The 17,709-nt window shown below is 36.8% G+C and overlaps 3 long non-coding RNA genes across 6 annotated transcripts; 2 read left to right on the forward strand and 1 right to left on the reverse strand.

The window, feature by feature from the left end:
• The first annotated feature begins 24 nt into the window (after positions 1-24).
• LOC144090921 (uncharacterized) lies at positions 25-11,503 on the forward strand. Its single transcript, XR_013305542.1, has 3 exons — positions 25-7,051; positions 8,037-8,161; positions 11,460-11,503. It is a non-coding gene; the product is annotated as an uncharacterized LOC144090921 (long non-coding RNA).
• Positions 11,504-12,678: 1,175 nt separating this feature from the next.
• On the forward strand, positions 12,679-14,952 carry LOC144091006 (uncharacterized). Of its 4 annotated transcripts, XR_013305569.1 has the most exons (6): positions 12,679-12,865; positions 13,049-13,134; positions 14,210-14,328; positions 14,393-14,511; positions 14,575-14,693; positions 14,757-14,952. It is a non-coding gene; the product is annotated as an uncharacterized LOC144091006 (long non-coding RNA). The 4 variants fall into 4 exon arrangements; XR_013305570.1 differs by lacking the exon at positions 14,575-14,693 and having other exon boundaries at positions 12,687-12,865; XR_013305571.1 differs by lacking the exon at positions 14,210-14,328 and having other exon boundaries at positions 12,688-12,865.
• A 27-nt stretch (positions 14,953-14,979) lies between these two features.
• LOC144091163 (uncharacterized) lies at positions 14,980-17,429 on the reverse strand. The gene is made up of 4 exons (XR_013305629.1): positions 17,361-17,429; positions 15,951-16,024; positions 15,726-15,872; positions 14,980-15,052 (listed from the first exon to the last, which is right to left on the reverse strand). It is a non-coding gene; the product is annotated as an uncharacterized LOC144091163 (long non-coding RNA).
• Between the last annotated feature and the right edge of the window lie 280 nt (positions 17,430-17,709).

Consider the following 17,709-nt stretch of genomic DNA (forward strand, 5'->3'; position numbering starts at 1 on the left):
GAGGGTTGGGCGGGGTGGGTTTCAGGTAGGGGTACACAGCGAGGGTGAGGGTGCAGCTCGGGGTTTAGCCTCATCCAAGCGAGGAGTAGAAACTGGGAAAACCAACTTTGTACTTGTTGTTTTGTTTGTCTGTTTGAGTTTTTCAGAAGTGACAAACTGCGAGAGGGGCTGCTCACTGTGACGACTTGAAGCCAAATCGCCTTTTTCCAACTCATAGCAAATGCATTCAGAAGTTGAAGGGTAAGCTCTGCCATAGAGCACACCAAAACAAACAAAGAAAAAAAACGTAAATGTCTTCACTGCTAGTGTTTCATTTGAAACACAAAACTGATTCACTAGCCCAAATACCAAAGACGAGAGGACAATATATGTTTTCTATTATGCAATATAAGCTAAGAACCAACAAATGGACTAACCAATGAAAGCTTTATGACTACAGAATGTGGTAGTAATGGATGGACATCTCATCAGATGCCCACAACCTAGGTTACCTACAACCAAACCAAAGAACGTGGAATTTTTTCAAAGTAAAGAAAACATCAGTCTAGATCCTTATTTCTTAACAAAGTAATAGAAGTTCACTTTTCCACTGAATTGATGTCACCTTAAGTTCAATTATGGAGACATAAAAAAAAAGAAAAAGTAATTTCGCTTTTTAGTCCGACTAGTTTTCACATTGACCTCATCATTTTGAAAATACAATCTTTTCATATAAAGAAAAAAGGCAAAGAATTCAATTAAAGTTTCGAAATGGCTTTAAATGGAAGCACAAAAACACACACTTCCACAAATACACTTGTACTTTCCCGGCACATAAAACTCCCTCACAGTCTGAGCCAAAACATTTTTTTTCTCCGATTACGTAAAGTACAGTAGAAGTAAATATATACTACGTATGTGAGCACAATATTGAAGCACATTTTTTTTTTGCAATAGAACTGGCGCTCTCTGCCATGCTGAGTGGTTTTCGCATCTTAGAAAACTCAGGATGCCATTTTTCTAAACAGTGGCTGAAATCCACTCTGCTTTCTGGTCATCTCACGCTGCAATGTACTCTATATTTGTTCATACTTTTTATGCATCATTGCCCAAATGTGTCCCCCAAATTTATAACCTCACTAACCAATAATCCTGACTTTATTAACTGTACTTTTTGTGACCTCGATTCGTCGTCTAGTCGGAGCATTACCAGTTTTAGATTTAACATAGGTCAAACAGTTAACACATTTAAAAAATAGAATAGAGATCAGGAATTATACAGTATTTATAATTTACAATGTAAAGACAATTACAACATTATTCAAATTATGTAGTTAAATTAGTGTTGCACCGGTACTAGTGTCAGTATTGTAAAGTACTAGGATATAACGTGGCAATATGTACTCTGAGATCTACTAGTGTGCAGCTAGCTTTCTGCTGTGAATTGAAATAAGTTCAATACTAGTAGATGTCCAATCATTTTGAAGTTGGAGGTTGGCAGCAAATGTTCTTTCATTCTTCCCTTCCACTTCCAATGGACTGAATGTCTAGCGTCGTCAATGGCAGACAATGACCGAGCCATGATAGCAGTTACTTCAAAAAGAATGTTTGCTTTTTTTAAACGTATTATCACCACATCAAAATCGGAATCGCCGGATAAAAAAATCGTATCGGTGCAACAATAATTTAGAAACTCAATGTAGACTTCGCAACAGTTTCCACCAAATTGGACTGAATTGTCACAACATATAGTTGATGGAAACCGACCAACCAAAAAATAAAACAACATCTGTACCTTTTGATAGCCTTTGACGATCACGAAAATGAAAGACTTAAATATTTCTTTATTTTTTGGTTTTATTCTGCCAATTGACGTTATTGACGCTGCCATTAAATCATCACTAAGGCCAAGAATGATCATGTGAGGTACGGACTGTTCAGGCAAATCAGGGCCTTTGTATTAGTTAAAGAGGACAATCTAAAGACGATGTCTGGACAGTTCGTCTCCTGCAGAGGATCATTCGGCCTTTGAACAAGAAGACAAGTTGTAGTGCTTCAAACAAATCAAAGTTGAGGAAGACTCAATTGTCACACATCACAATTTGGTTGCTGCTTAGGCTTTACTTGATCTCCATATGAATGTCATCCATGAAGCATTATAACCAAAATACGGCATACCCTATACGATCACTGTGTATATCCTTTCCTGTATGATCTGTGAATCAAAAAATACCAAAGCCCCCACAAAAACACTTCAATCGCCATCACCTCCAACTGTGTTTTAGCAGCCTTTATGATTCATAATCACCTCATCAATCATCTCATACATGAGCTACTAAACAAAAAACTAACAAAAAAAATAGCAACCAAACCAAAGCAAAGGCGCCAGTCAGCAGCCCCTGCTCCTTTAGAACCCCCAGGCTGAGTCCAAGCCTGGTTAGAAGCGAGCCAAAGGCTTGAGATTGAAAGAAAAATGGACACTTGAGACTTTTTCTATTTATTGACAAATCGAAACCAAAGAAAAACCCCTTTTTTCTGCACCTAACTGTTCCAACAAAAAGACTGAAGATGGAAGAGTATTACTACCAAAAACAAACAAAAATATTTAAAAAATCAAAATAAAAAAAGATGTCAAGAGTAGAGGACGATGCTGTCAGGATGAAGGGGGAGAGAGGAGGGAAAGGGTGACATCACAAGTACGGAGAAATAGTTTTGTTCCGGCCGACGTCATGGCAGACCGGTCAAGTTAGGGACTGAAAATTGCAAAACCACACGGGAAGGAGGGAAGAAAGAAGCAAAGGACGCCGTCATCAAAGTTCTTCCCTCCAGCCCGGAAAACGTCCGAACATTAATGTGTCTCTCACGGTTGAAGAGTGTCTTTAACGTGTGCCTATGCAGTTTTTCAAAGTAAAAATGGTTAAACGAACAACAGAAACCTCATCAGCTAACAAACCAAAGATTCACTGTTAACTCCAGTAGCAGTTCTCCTCCTCTTGTAACCTACTAATTTTCTTGACACAGTGTGCGCACACCAGTCACATGATTTGCTATGGGTTTTCTTCCATGTGCTGTAATATTTCCCTACACAGTCTACATTTTTCCTTTACAAAATGCTGTGAGTTTTCATTAGCCGACATCCTATCAAGTTTGGTAGTCCACCAACATCCAAAAGTTTGAAACAGATACACCTCAAACATACAACCAATGTTCAACCGTAGACATACAACTCAGTTGAGTTTAAGGAAAGGAATAGGCTTAAACCATTTGTGTCTGAACATGGCAAATCTACCTCCAAGCTATTGTCCGTAATATTTGATAAGGAGGCAATCCCATCAGTCCATATTAAAAAAAAAAAAACAACAACAACAGTAGCTGTTAATTAACTGTGATTCTTCCGTCATTTAAGTTTTACTTCCATTCAGTCCTCCATGAAAAGCCTGTTTTCGCCTGCTTCTACTGACTGATCTTTGGTGCTTCCAAAAACAAGATTAGATAATTCTAAGTGAGGTGTACAGTTGATACCAAAGACCATTTGCTTTATTAGCTCTTTGTCCAAACGCATTTTCCTGGAATTTCACAAGGATAACAAACATTGCCTAAAAAATGCTATTCAGAAATCACTGTTGATTAGATTACTAGTAACTAGCTTGCACAAAAGCCCACTTTTTTATTTTGGGATATAGCTTGGAAGATGCATATTTGCTTGATTTGTAAGAGGAGGGGAACTTTGCTGCTGCTCCATAATGTACAACAACAAGAAATGAAACCAAACAAAACTACACAACATAAACACTCACTGAGAGAAACTGCTGAAGTATCGGTCAAATAGCTTTATCCTTAATTTTCTCTCTGTATGTAAAGCTTCTATTCCAAAGAGATGCCCCCACCCACTGAGCCCACCAATTATGTTGAAGTGCCCATTGGAGGGGTATTCTTTATCGGGCCAGGGGTGGTGGCCATTTTCCATTCTCACTTGCAATTCTGTCTGCATGTAATACAGGCAAAAACAAACAAAAAAAATATATGGGTATGAAACCAAAAATGTTCCAAAGAGGTTTTCATTGCTTGTTTGCTCAAAGTACTTACAAATTATTTGCCAATAATTGTGTCTAGTATTACATTCCTACTTGGGAGTTTTTTTGCTAAATGTGTGTTTTGTTTTAATTTAATGTAATTTATGTTTTTAATTTAAGCGAACAAATTGTGTTGCCAAATCTCCCACTGAACCTTTTTCCCCTTTGAATATTAGCTTTGCCAAAGTTTACATTCTATGTTCCCTTTTGTTTCCGTTTGATGCGGTATTTATTTATAAGGTGTTTAGAACACTGTAGGTTTGTACTTGATGATAATTTAATGATATTTAATTAGATGTAATTGTTTTCAATGAATATTTATGTATTTAAGAATGTTAGTTGCATCAAAGATGCAGTGCTTATGCCAAGCCTCTTAATTTATTCTTAGTTAGCTTTACTTTGAAAAGAAAAAAAAACTAAAACAAGAAAAAAAAAACAAAGCCAGTGTTGTTTTATATGCTTAGACTTGATGACAGAACAATGTAGGAATGTTAAACTAGACTTACATCTGAATGTGCACTCATGCTCTCACAATTTTTTATTTTTTATTCTTTTTATTTTGATGTGGAGATGATTGTTCTTGATTGAACATAAAAACAAGGCTCATAACAGGCCAACAAATGGACACTGCATCGCTCTTTGTTTCTACTAAATGTTCTTTTTTTCCTGCTAAATGTTCTTGGTTTTTGAATTTCAGGCCGATGTTCTTAATTTAAAAACAACGACAAAAATGATCAGGTGAACAGCGGGCTAAACATTGATGTAAAGTGAATGACCAAAGATAAGTGGAATCCTTAAGAAAGGCAAGTAAACTATGTTTTTACATTGATGCAACTCATACACTGGGTAAGGACTTATTCATAAGGTAAATTGTGTGTAAGCATTACCAGCCATAGACGTAGTTTAATCAACTAAGACTGACTTAGCCATTTCAAAAAGAAGCCATACTGAAAAGAAATGTTTTCATTTGAGCGGAGACATAGACCAAGGGATCAAGGTTTTTATTTTAGATATTATCATTAAGGTTAATATTAATTTAAACCTTCCTGCTCCCTAAATCCTCCCAAATCATGTCGTGTTAATGGAAAACTCCATAGTGTGGATAGTAGTTTTTCTGTATGTCTGTGACTCCCTGTTAATCAATTCTAGGTGTCTCGCCTAAATCAGGAAAGGTGGCGCAAATATTATTATGGAACGTAATTTATTTATTTTATCATTACAACGTTGTAATCACATGTTTTCAATGTTTTTTTTCGCCTTTTCACTTTTTCTTTTCTTCTCAGTATGGCTCTAAGACTCATCCATAGTATTTGCAATTTAACTAATTGAGTACATTTAAAATACTTTCAACATTGAAGTATTATTTTCCTCAAATACAGTGCCATGACAATTATTAGTAGGTTGGAGTTACAATTTGTCAATGTACTATGACCTTAAAAAAAGAAAGAAAACTGTATAACATAAGTGATCAAATGCCATTTTTTCATTATTGCAGACAAGTAGAATAGTATTAAACAAAAACTGCATTGCTCAAGAGCTTATCTACGCTATTGTCAAGGGGGTGTAACATTGAAATGCATAATACGTTTATCCCGTTTCCATCAGAACATTATAGTGTGTGACTTTTTGAGTGTCTAAATGAAAACACCAAAGAATCTATTTTTCCCCCTTCCTCATTTTTCCCCAGCTAATTTTTTCTTCCATTTACTAATTAGATTCCTCATATCACAGGGAGCAAGTAGAAGCACATTTCTTTCTCATCATTATTCAAAAATACAGAGAAGAGCCCCAAACAGTGAAATATTACTTCAATTTATTTGCGAATTAGCCCTAACCAACTTTTCAGAAAAATGATAATACAAAGCTTGACACCCTAATCATTCCTTTACCGTGTTTTTCTTTTTCCCTGGCAAACTCTTTATGTATTGTAGTCTGTAAATGGCTGCTCCTTAACTATGTGCTTCATAGCAACCATGAGTACAATGCTGTGATTTGTGTTAAAGCAATCACCAAGACTCCTGGTATGAAAAACACACCCACTATAGACTCACAAAGAAACTAAATGGATTAAAACACAGGAATCCCTCATTAAGAAAAAAATAATGGATTGGACAGATCTGTTAAATGCCCCTGAATTGGATTTTTGGGGTAAATTGCCTTGAAGTAGTTCAGAATTCAGAAATAAGGGTGCAGGCAGATATTATTCGTCATGAAATTACTCTCGAAAAGCTAAAAAAATGTCATTTAATAAATTGGAATTACTTTTTTTTACGGCCAGCTGTTCTTGTAGTGAAATATTAACATTTTTTTCCTTCCAAATTATTTGCTTGCTTAAGCCAAAGTACACCATAATTCATACTTTTTTATTGACCTTTAAATATATTTCTTATGTGGAAAATGGAAACATTATGCAGTTTTGCGTCCGGCTGCAAAAATTGTCCATGCATTTTTTTTAAATTAAAATCTGAGATGCTTTTCCAGTTAAGTGATCAAGATATAGCCAGCACATTGTATGATTTTTCTGATGGTTTCACAGCTTTAAATGTGGAGAAAGCATCCCAAACATAATATTTCAGTGTTATGCACAGACTGTGTGCTCTTTTCCGAACTGTTGCAGAAATACCTCATGGGCCTAGTGTGGATGATGATGATGATGATGATGATGATGATGATCAAATAATCATAATTTCACTGGTTCTTCTTCCTACTTTTTGTTTTCATTTTGGGAGTTTCCATAAAATTGTTAAGGGGAGCTTTATACATTTTTGTAATTGAGCTGTGCTTAAACAAAAACGAGAAAAAAATTGTCGTTTTCTGTTCTTGCTTGCTTGATGATGATGTGTATTTATTTTTTGTTTGTTTTTCGCTTTGTAGGATGGAGTGAAGGGAGAGAATCTATCATTTAATTGCATTGTTCAAGTCATTTTTAGGAGAGATTGCACCCTTTGTGGATACTGTATCTTTGGAATTGGGAACATTGGAGATTCAAAAAGCCAAAGGTAACACAAGTTGTGCTAATTTCAATATTCAACCATGTGAAAATTATTTTTATACCTATTTTCAATTCTTACAAGTGTCTTTTCTTACCTGTGGTTCCCAGTTTGATCATAAATAGCAATGCTAGAGTGCATGAGTGTATTTACAGTTAGCTATCCATATTACATTGTGACTGTTATTTACCCCCATAAACATCACCATCATCATCAATATTTTAATCAGAGTAAACCATGTTGAATCTAAAAATATTCATTATTCATTATTTTACTTGCTAGTTCAGGCTTTGCCTAGCGTCCTTAAATCAACATTACTAAAAGGTCATTCGCTTCTACTTTGTTTTACTTATTCCATAACTCTCACCCAACAAATTTGACCCATGCGTCCAATCGAGCTAAAAATGTCATCAAAAACAAATCATTGCATTAAGTTTGTCACCATTCCCTCATTAGTTCCTAAAAATGAATCAAAATCAAAGAAGCTTTTTTTACATTTTCTACATTCGGTTGAAAAATGAACAGAGAGCGTGATCAAAATATGGGTTGTGAAATAAAATGATCAAATTGGAAAATTGTTATTGTTCCACTCTATGTATAAAAGACAGGGGGAAGTGAATAAAAAAAACATCCAAAAGGTTTTATCCATGAAAAAGTGATTCTGGTCTCTTTATTGTATTTATATTTAACAAAAAGACAATAATACAATTATGTTTTAAATTCTCATATAAGAGCAAAAATGCATTCATGTCCAGTCCTGTTTTAGACTTTCACAGTACTTAAGTTCATCTTTGTTTAATTCCAAATAATTTTACATTGCATTTTTGAACTGTAATGTATTTAAATAAATGGAATTTAAAACAACAAGGCATTAGCATGACTATTTCAACACTATTGGCGAGCAGTGTAGCAGTTTCACAAAATGTCTTATTTAGATATTTCATTATATCAATGTTTATAGTACATGTTGTTCTGCAAAATTCAAACCAAATAGGTCCAAGCTTACCTGCAAAGGGGAACCAGTCTACAAAATGACTAGTTGGATTGTCAAATACCTAGTTAGGTACTTTCCAGCAGTCTATCATAACCACCAATGTGATCCAACTATACAGTAAACATGTAAGTATAAAAAACATTTCCAGACCCCTTTTGTTTTTATTTACTCCACCATCCGTTCATTTTTCCCCCTCTCATTTGCCCCACCACTGCTTTCTTCCATCTCTGCAATCATCCAAGCATCTTCCCCCCATCATCAATCCACCTCATCACTTTTCACCTTTAAACCCCCCTCCCACACACACATTCACCGCCTCCTTCACTCTCCCTTTAATCACTCTGGACCACCCCCTCCTCCTGCCCCACTCCTACTGTTGCCAGGGAAACAACAGGCCAATGGGTTACTGCTAAATCTTGTGACATTGTCTTTCTATTACCTGTGGGTCAGATGCCTGATAAAGAGGACAAAGCGTGGGAAAGCGAAGAGTGAGCGCGGCTTAAACGTTTGTAAAATGCCGCCATCTTAATTCGACAGAAGTGCCAGAGGGGAAAATGTTCACTGTCGCAAATAAATATGACTCTCACTGCTGTTAGTACATTGATAAGAAATCAGCAGGGATCTTAACAGCCTCCCAAGCAAACGTGCTATAAAGCCCATCATTGTAAAGCTATGGTCTTTTGTTGATTCCATCAGAGAAAAGTTGATTAAGCCCTGAAGGCCAGCACGAGATATCATCAGATTTTGTACAATCCCCCCAAAAGTGACAGAGATGGAAACAGAAATGATTGCAAAGAGGGAAATAATGATGAGAATGATACAAAAGGTAGTCTTGCTGAACCCAAAAAAGTTTAGATTTTTAATGTTTTCATTGTTTCATGACCCGGCAGCTGAGTGGTTAGAGCATCAGCCTTGCAGCGGGGGACCTGGGTACGAATCCAGGTCGGTCCACCTGTGTGGAGTTTGCATGTACGTATATAACACCATTAAAAGGTAATAAGAAATGGATGAATTTTACAATATTTTTGCCGTGTGCAGTCGATTGGTTGAAAACAATAAAAGTCCGGGAAATTTGGAGCTTTTCTTTAGCCTAATAATTACTAGGGCATTAAGTATGACCAAATAGTAATTTGCAGTTTGTATTTAGGGAATTTGAGCAACGATTTAAATGGTAATTATCACTTACCTTCCGGGCGACCAAAAGACCGGCGACCAATCGACCGTGTACCATTTTTGCTCACGTAAAAAATGCTGATAACTCAAAGTCCAGAATACCAACCCCAACGAGGGCAAGCGGTATAGAAAAGGGACAGGTGGCTAGAGGATAGTGCGATTTGATATTTGCAGTTATTATTTGTTCAGATATACATCACTGTCAAGGAGGTATTCATTGAAAATGTGCTGATCGTTGTGGATGCAGTTTGGAGAGAGAGGGAGAACTGCGCTTTTCAGCAACATCCGTCATCCTGTGGTATCACAATATGAAATCAAACACTGGATGCTACTCACCCGGGAGTCACCATTGTCTGGATAATTTCTACTTGAGCGACATATCTGATGGGGTAGAGTGCCCTTTTCAGAATTAGACCATTGCTACTGTGTCTCCCGTTCCCTCAGACCTTCACAGTAGTCATTGTCATGGGCTGAAATACATCCACGACAGTTGGCTGATCATTTGATACTGTATTCCATCGATACCGCTTTCTACTAGTGAGGAAGAAAATACAATGCGACATGCCGTGATAGAAATTAGCTGACCAGAACACCAATGCAAAAAAAATGCTGCCCTTATTTGTGGAGATGCTTTGAAAATCAAAGCTCCCCACATATGTTTATATTTTTTTCATGTTCATTTTATCAGTGGGGTTCAAATCCAGGTCGGTCCACCTGTGTGGAGTTTGCATGTTCTCCCCGGGCCTGTGTGGGTTTTCTCTGGGTACTCTGGTACACTCTGGTACTCTGGTTTAACACTCTAAATTGCCCCTAGGTATGAGTGTGGGCGTGAATGGTTGTTTGTCTCCTTGTGACCTGCCTCTGGCCCGAAGTCAGCTGGGATAGGCTCCAGCACCCCCTGCGACCTTAGTGAGGATAAAGCGGTTCAGAAAATGAGATGAGAGATAAGAGAGACTTTGTCAGTGCGCCACCTCGCCCATACACTTTGACCGATGCTTACAGTTTCCAGTTTCAACTCTTTTACGTCAGTTTTTATCAATCATTCAATTTTATAATTCATCTCGTCCTATAACTTTTTCTTCCGATTCACATAAGTTGCATGAATACTTTCAGTTGCATAAAAGTTGTAGTACTATATGTAGTTTTAAAGATGTTTCCAACAGAATTTGACAAGCATCCGTAATCATTTCCAATGGGAATATTAACAAGAAATGACCCCAAAAAACCCTCAAAATCTACATGAGTGACCCAGGAATACCCTAAAATCAAGGGGAAATTATAAGAAATGTATAGGAAGTCACCCCAGAACTCCCAGAAATCTGCAAAGTGACTTCCAAGTACCATAACATCCACTAGAAAGTGACCCAAAATGAACCATTTGAACAATATACATCCAACTCATTTAAACTGGGAGAACTGGTTGTGAACGCTCATCTTTCAACGTCTAATCCATTTCAATGCCATCAACGGCAGCCAATCAATTAACAGTGAAGTGATTCAAAAATGCCCCAAATTACCCGGAAGCGACCCGTAGTTTAACAAAGCGACTCTCCAGAAATTTCAATCCTCATATTATTTTTGTGTTTATAATCCACCTCTCCTCCCATCCCCTATTTCTTCACATTCCATTTGTTATTCAATTTATTTTTCCCTCATTCTTCTTCAACATCATACCTCTCTTTTTTTTCTTCTGTAAAAATCAATGGTCTTTCTCTCAATAGGAGGTCACAGGGTTGGCCTTGCAGCTTTTCAATTACTAGCAGCCCGCAGTCATCACACAATACATACACACACACACACACATGTGAACACACACATTTGAGCTGCATGGTTTGCAGACAGAGTAAATGGAGCAAAGAGGAAAGCGATTTGGGTGTTGAAAACGCAAGAAAGCAAAATAAGAGACAAGGGCCAAGTATAAATGTTTAGAGTCCAAATAGAATCAAGTTATCTTCCTTTGGATGAATAGAAGTGTGTCAACATTTGACAAATGTAGGTGCTTTGAATGGTTAAACAAGTTTGTTGGACTGCTGTTTTTGTATAGCAAAAAGCTATAAGGAGGAAACGTAATATTAGGCAATAAATATTTTGATGTGGAGAGAAATTATGAGCAGTATTTGAGGAGGAAAAGGATTGAGATTGAATTCAGGAGTTTTGGGAATTTTAAGATTTCAACTAAAACGTGTAAAAGTGTGTAGTAGCAATGACTTTGTAATGCTTCATCACCGTTTTGTTTTTCTGTTCTTTCAGTCCGAGCTCTTTAACTGCTGTCAAATCTCAAATCGGCCATGGGCATAGTAAGGCTTTTTTTCTTTTTTAAATAATATTAATAATAATAATCATGCATAGTATATTGCTTTTTTCATGAAAAAAATGACCATGTATAGTAAGGCTTTTTTCATGAAAAAATGACCATGTATAGTAAGACTTCTTTTTCATTTAAAAAAAATGACCATGTATAGTAAGACTTCTTTTTCATTTAAAAAAATGACCATGTATAGTAAGGCTTTATTTTCCTAAAAAAAGACCAAGTATAGTAAGGTATTTAAAAAAAAAAGACCATGTATAGTAAGGCTACTTTTTAATTAAAATTATGACCATGTAAAGTAAGGCTTTTTTTCCTTAAAAACGACCATGTATAGTAAGGCTTTTTTTCATTAAAAAATGACCATGTATATATAGTAAGGCTTTTTTGATGAAAAAATGGCCAATGATGAATGACGATGCATAGTAGGCCTAGTAAGGCTTTTAAAAAACTTAAAAAAGCTATTTTGCTATTTTTGCTCAAAGATCTACTTTTCAAGGAGCCAACGTTGCTTGATCTACCATTTTTTCCGTGGCCCTGACAAAGCTCAGCAGTAATATACTATATGCTGATGATATATATATATACATCATGCAGCAGGACCCAAAGTAGTGTGGGCAGGTAGTAATAATTCTTGGACGCGCGATGGCGCTCGTTCCCTACACACCCCTACCCTACAGCATAAAATAAGCGTCGATAAAACTGTTTCTTTAACCAATCAGTTGGCCTTCTCGCAGGCGAAGGGACACGTCATCGCATTCACAAACTATGATTGGCTAGTGATAGAGTGGACTAGCCAGAGCTCCCAAACTGTATCTGTAGTGAACTGGTATCATATAAATGTCTAGAAGTAAAAAACAAACACTAAAGTGCATGTCATCACAATGTTCATAATGTGCAATACCCTATTTTAAAGGATTAAAGCCCAACCAAAAAGTATTTACAGCTCCCCCCACTGACTAATGCACGTTATGATGAAAACAATGTGTTTTTTTTAAGTATGAAAGCCCAATCAACACGTATTTAACGCCCCGCCCCCGTCCCACCCACTGACTAATGCATCTTATTATGAAAATATTTTTTAAGTATGAAAGTGCAACCAAAATGCATTTACACCCCCACCCCCACACACACGCTGACTAATGCACGTTATTATGAAAACAATTTATATTTTGTGTGTGTCTATTTTTAATAGGCGTGGCCGAGGTCAGAGTTCAAATAGCCGACGTCAAACCCCAAAATGGCTGATGAGCCAGGAGGAAGCACGGGCGTGCACTGCAGAGCAGCTCAAAAGTGACGATTTGCCGAAGAAAGCCTGACAAACTTCTCACAGGACGATGCAGCACATTCGGTACGTTGTCATTTGGGGATTTCGAAGCCCCAGTTCTCGTCTTAAGAGTGATAAGAGCATGATTCGTTGACGTGATGTAGCCCCACGTTTGTGCAGACATCAAAATGTTTGCAAACAAATTGGCTACATTGCGTTACCGATCGCTCTTTGTTTAAAAAGAGATCATTCCATTGTGTGTTTCAGTCCCTCAACGAGCACAGACTGCTGGGAAACATCAAGAATGTGGCCAAAACGACCAGAAAGGGGCATCTTGTCGACGCCATAACAAAGTGAGTCATTTTGAAATAGTTCCGATTTTCTCTATCCGTGTAATATTTAAACGTCAGCGTTCAGTATTCAAGGCTTTGCTCAATTGGCTCGTTTTTCATCATGATACATTCAACTTTTGAATGTAAACACTAACTAGCTTGGTGTTTTTTTAATAGCAAAAACCTGTGGATAAATCACCCACACAAATGCCATTAGTGGATTTGTAAGGAATATACAGTAATCCCTCGATTATCGCTCTTAATGTAGACCAGACATGGCAGCAATAAATGAAAAACTGTGAAGTAGGGTCATCCCAATTGAATTGAATTTAAAAAATATATACTATAGTGGCAAGTGTAGGAGTAGCTTCCGCTTGTGAGTTTCACATCTTTCTGAACTTACAAATAATAATCAAACATATGCTTTGTCATCATCATTGACTTGACAAAAGCCTAATTGTCATCATACCCAGATAACTGCGTATGACGAAATTGGTAATTGGTACAAAAAATTCTGCCATGTAGTGGAACTGTGCACTCAAATAGATTATATACTTTTACCCCATTAAATTTCTCAAAGACCTCAGGGCTTGGGCCGTTTCATTTTTAGTTTTAAATGTGGTTTTGACAAAACCTAAGTGAGACATTTATTCAACAATAGTGCAGGTGTCAGTTTTGACTAATTTAAACATTTTTTTCCTTGGCATAAGAGAAAAACAGAAGCTTTTTGGATATATTTTTTTAAGAATGAGTGGATTTGAAATTGACTGAAACTCAAGGCAGAAGTAGGATTTATTTTAGTTATTTTAATGTAATTTGTACCTGGTGGCCCCCTGTCCAGTGTTTTCTATATTCATCAAAATTCTGATTATTTGTTTGGAGGAAAACATGAAAAATAGACTGGATAGGGGCCTTTAAAGACTCAGATCATTTTTTAGTCTCTGCAGCAGACAAAAAGAAAACCAGACTATCAGGAGTATGGCTAATATTGCCTTTTGATGTGTTATAGTTAAATTTGACTTGATTAGCCCCTAGTCTGTATTTCTTTTTTTATGTAACTAAATCTATTGTGCCTTGACCCCTTTTTGTTTTCCAGAGTTCCACTCAAGGGGGACAAGGTTTCCTGCCTATGGACAGATAGGCTGACGCACCCCCTCATTTCTTGGTGCTGGGGGTTACGCCAGAACCTATCTCCAAACTTTTTCAAAATAAAAGGTAAGACCTTGCGAATGGTTTTTTACTTAACTTTGTGTATTGACCCCCTTTTTTTGTTTCCCAGAATTCCACCCTAGGGGGACAAGGTTTCCTGCCTATGTACAGATAGGCTGACGCACCCCCTCATTTCTCGGTGCTGGGGGTTACGCCAGAACCTATCTCCAAACTTTTTCAAAATAAAAGGTAAGACCTTGCGAATGGTTTTTTACTTAACTTTGTGTATTGACCCCCTTTTTTGTTTTCCAGAATTCCACCCTAGGGGGACAAGGTTTCCTGCCTATGTACAGATAGGCTGATGCACCCCCTCATTTCTCGGTGCTGGGGGTTACGCCAGAACCTATCTCCAAACTTTTTCAAAATAAAAGGTAAGACCTTGCGAATGGTTTTTTACTTAACTTTGTGTATTGACCCCTTTTTTTTTTTTTCAGAAATTCACCTGGTGCCCAGGGGAGTGTCTTCGTCCATTTGAAAATGGATGAAGGCAAACCAGATTTTTCAAAATGCTGGACGGCCTGGGCGAACCAATCTATGAGTTTTTTCAAAATAAAAGAACTTGCAAAGTATATTGGTGTTATGCCAGAGCCTATCTTGTAACTCTTTCAAAATAAAAGATCTTGCAAAGTATATATTTCTTTTTATTAACAGGAAAACATTTTAACTCTTGCTCTTAAGAGTTGCCACATCATATTGAAGTGTTGATTGGTTTGGCCAGTCTTTTCTCCACCTGAAGACAGCATGGTTATAGCTTAACAAACAAAAAGCTGGAAAAAATAAAAACACTGGGGGAGTAAACAGATTAGGAGAAAATGGGCAGTAAACACTTAGGAAAAAAACTGGGGAAATAAAATCTGGTGGAATAAATACTTGGAAAATAAAATTTAGAAGAAAACAAATGGAGTAAACACTTAGAAAATAAAATTGGAAAAAAAAGGGGGCTATACACTTAGAAAATAAAATTGGAAAAAAAAGGGGGGCTATACACTTAGAAAATAAAATTGGAAAAAAAAGGGGGTCTATACACTTAGAAAATAAAATTAGAAAAAAAAGGGGGCTATAAAATTGGAAAAAAAGGGGGGCTATACACTTAGAAAATAAAATTAGAAAAAAAAGGGGGGCTATACACTTAGAAAAATACAGGGTTTATCCACTTAGAGGAAAATAAAATTAGAAAAAAAGGGGGGCTATACACTTAGGAAATTAAAATTAGAAAAAAAGGGGGGCTAATCACTTAGAAAATAAAATTAGAAAAAAAATGGGGGCTATACACTTAGAAAAATACAGGGTCTATCCACTTAGGGGAAAATAAAATGGGGAAAACACTTAAAAAATTAGAAAAAAAAGCTGGGGGAATAGATACTTAGAATTCCTGCTCTAACATTAACTGAGATCCTTCTTACCTTAAAGATTTAGTCAAAGAGCTGTGGAAATGAATGGCCAGTGAAACATCACCATGATGATTTAGGCTTTTATTTAATTAGGATTTTCAGAAGTACAGAGACACCATATGATTCAAGTGGGCAACTTGCGAGGAAGATATCTCAGGCCTGTTGCATGCAAAAAATAGCAAAAGTTAGAATACATAGAATGGAGATTCAACTTGTTTTGGGGGCGTGTAGTTTTACCTTGATCTGGCACAGTCTCCTCTTCTATAACCTCAATAGTGCTCTAGGCATGCTAGAAGAGCTGCATCTTGGTGCTAAACAGGGAAAATTTGCACACAAAAAAGCATAAGTCAGCATATATAGAGCCTGGAGATTCAACAGATAGGCTTAGTTGTTTTTTGGGGGAAGTAGATTTAACCAAGGTATTTGGGGGTTGCCAAACAATTACGGGATAGAGAAATCTTACAAGAAATGTAATAAACGATCAAGATAAATAATGAAAATTAGTTAGCGAGTGCCAAGTGCATTTTTTCCTTTTCCAGACAATGCGATTAAATATACAGACTGACGTTAACAGCTAGGACAAGGGTGTCAAACTCGGGTTGGTTCGCGGGTCGCAATAACGTCAACTCGATTTCACGTGGGCCGGACCATTTCTGAAATAATATTTTGATTTTTTTTTTCTATTTAAATTTGATTAAAAAACTATCAAAAGCCCTAAATATTCAGTTTTTATAGATCTAAAAAAAATGTTTGTTTGAGCTTTTTTTTCTTCAGGAGGGAAAATATCTTATAATAATTTGTTTTTCATTTCAAAAGGAAACAAAATATTTTTGGGAATATGGTCAATATTAGTGGAAAACAGAATTTTTAAAATATATTTATTTTTAGATTTTACTAAATGCTTTTTGAACTAAAAACACAAAAAGGAAAAAAATGGATTAAAAACTACAATTATTGATTTAAAAAGGGGAAAATGAGGAAACATAATATACATGTATAATCTTCATTTGAATTTGATCCTAACAGAAAGTCGGCACTCATGATTTACTTTCTCGGGCCGCACAAAATGACGCGGCTGGCCTGATTTGGCCCCCGGGCCGCCGCTTTGACACCAGTGAGCTAGGAGAAAGTTGGCTTAATAGTTTTGTATACGGCGATTAAATATACAGATTGACGTTAACAGCTATGAGAAAATTGGCTTAACAGTTTTGTACAAGTTATTTTTTTTCTAAAAACAGAACAATTACAAATCGGCAACTAGTGTTTAGCACTCGCAATAAAAACTATCATTACATAACACACCAAGTCGTGCCTCGATGTCATTCTAGAGTGAGCATTTACCCAGCAAACTGTCGGTTGATGTCTCGGCGTTGTTTGATTAAATTTAAAGTCTTGGTACACGACTCAATAATGGAGAGAAAACAGACAACATACTTTTTAAGTCAAATCGTGACGCTAACGCTAATGCTAACTAGTACCATACAGCACAGAGCCGGTGGTTAAAAGAGGCGCAAACTTAAATTGTCGACGGTGTGCTAAACCTGGCATTAACTAAGATATTTGTTGGCGTTTTGGGCTCAATTGATTGCTGAAAAATCTCCCGATAGCGTGATAAAAACGCATTTAGTGAATTGCTCTACTCCTTACCTTGTCGGCGTGCTGTCGACCGTCAGCGTGGGCAGGCTTCCCAAAAGGAAGGGTTACTGCCCATGCGCTTAATGAACTCAGCCACGTCGACGATAGGCGTAACCACGCCCATATTGTCCTCCCAACTCATTGCCTATGTTTTGAAGATGACGTGGGATAGTCGTGAGTTTTGTGGTCTTGATGCTATAAAACAGTACGTATTAGTAAACCAATTTCACCAAATATTGAGCAAGAGCAACATCAACTCACCATTATTCCAAGCCATCTGACTCCATTAAAAGTTTAACATTTGACACGCAAAGAATGCTTCATTGTATATTGTATACAATAACTCAGTGGTGGACCATCA

The sequence above is a fragment of the Stigmatopora argus genome, chromosome 16 (genome assembly GCF_051989625.1).
Source record: "Stigmatopora argus isolate UIUO_Sarg chromosome 16, RoL_Sarg_1.0, whole genome shotgun sequence".
Lineage (NCBI taxonomy): Eukaryota > Metazoa > Chordata > Actinopteri > Syngnathiformes > Syngnathidae > Stigmatopora > Stigmatopora argus.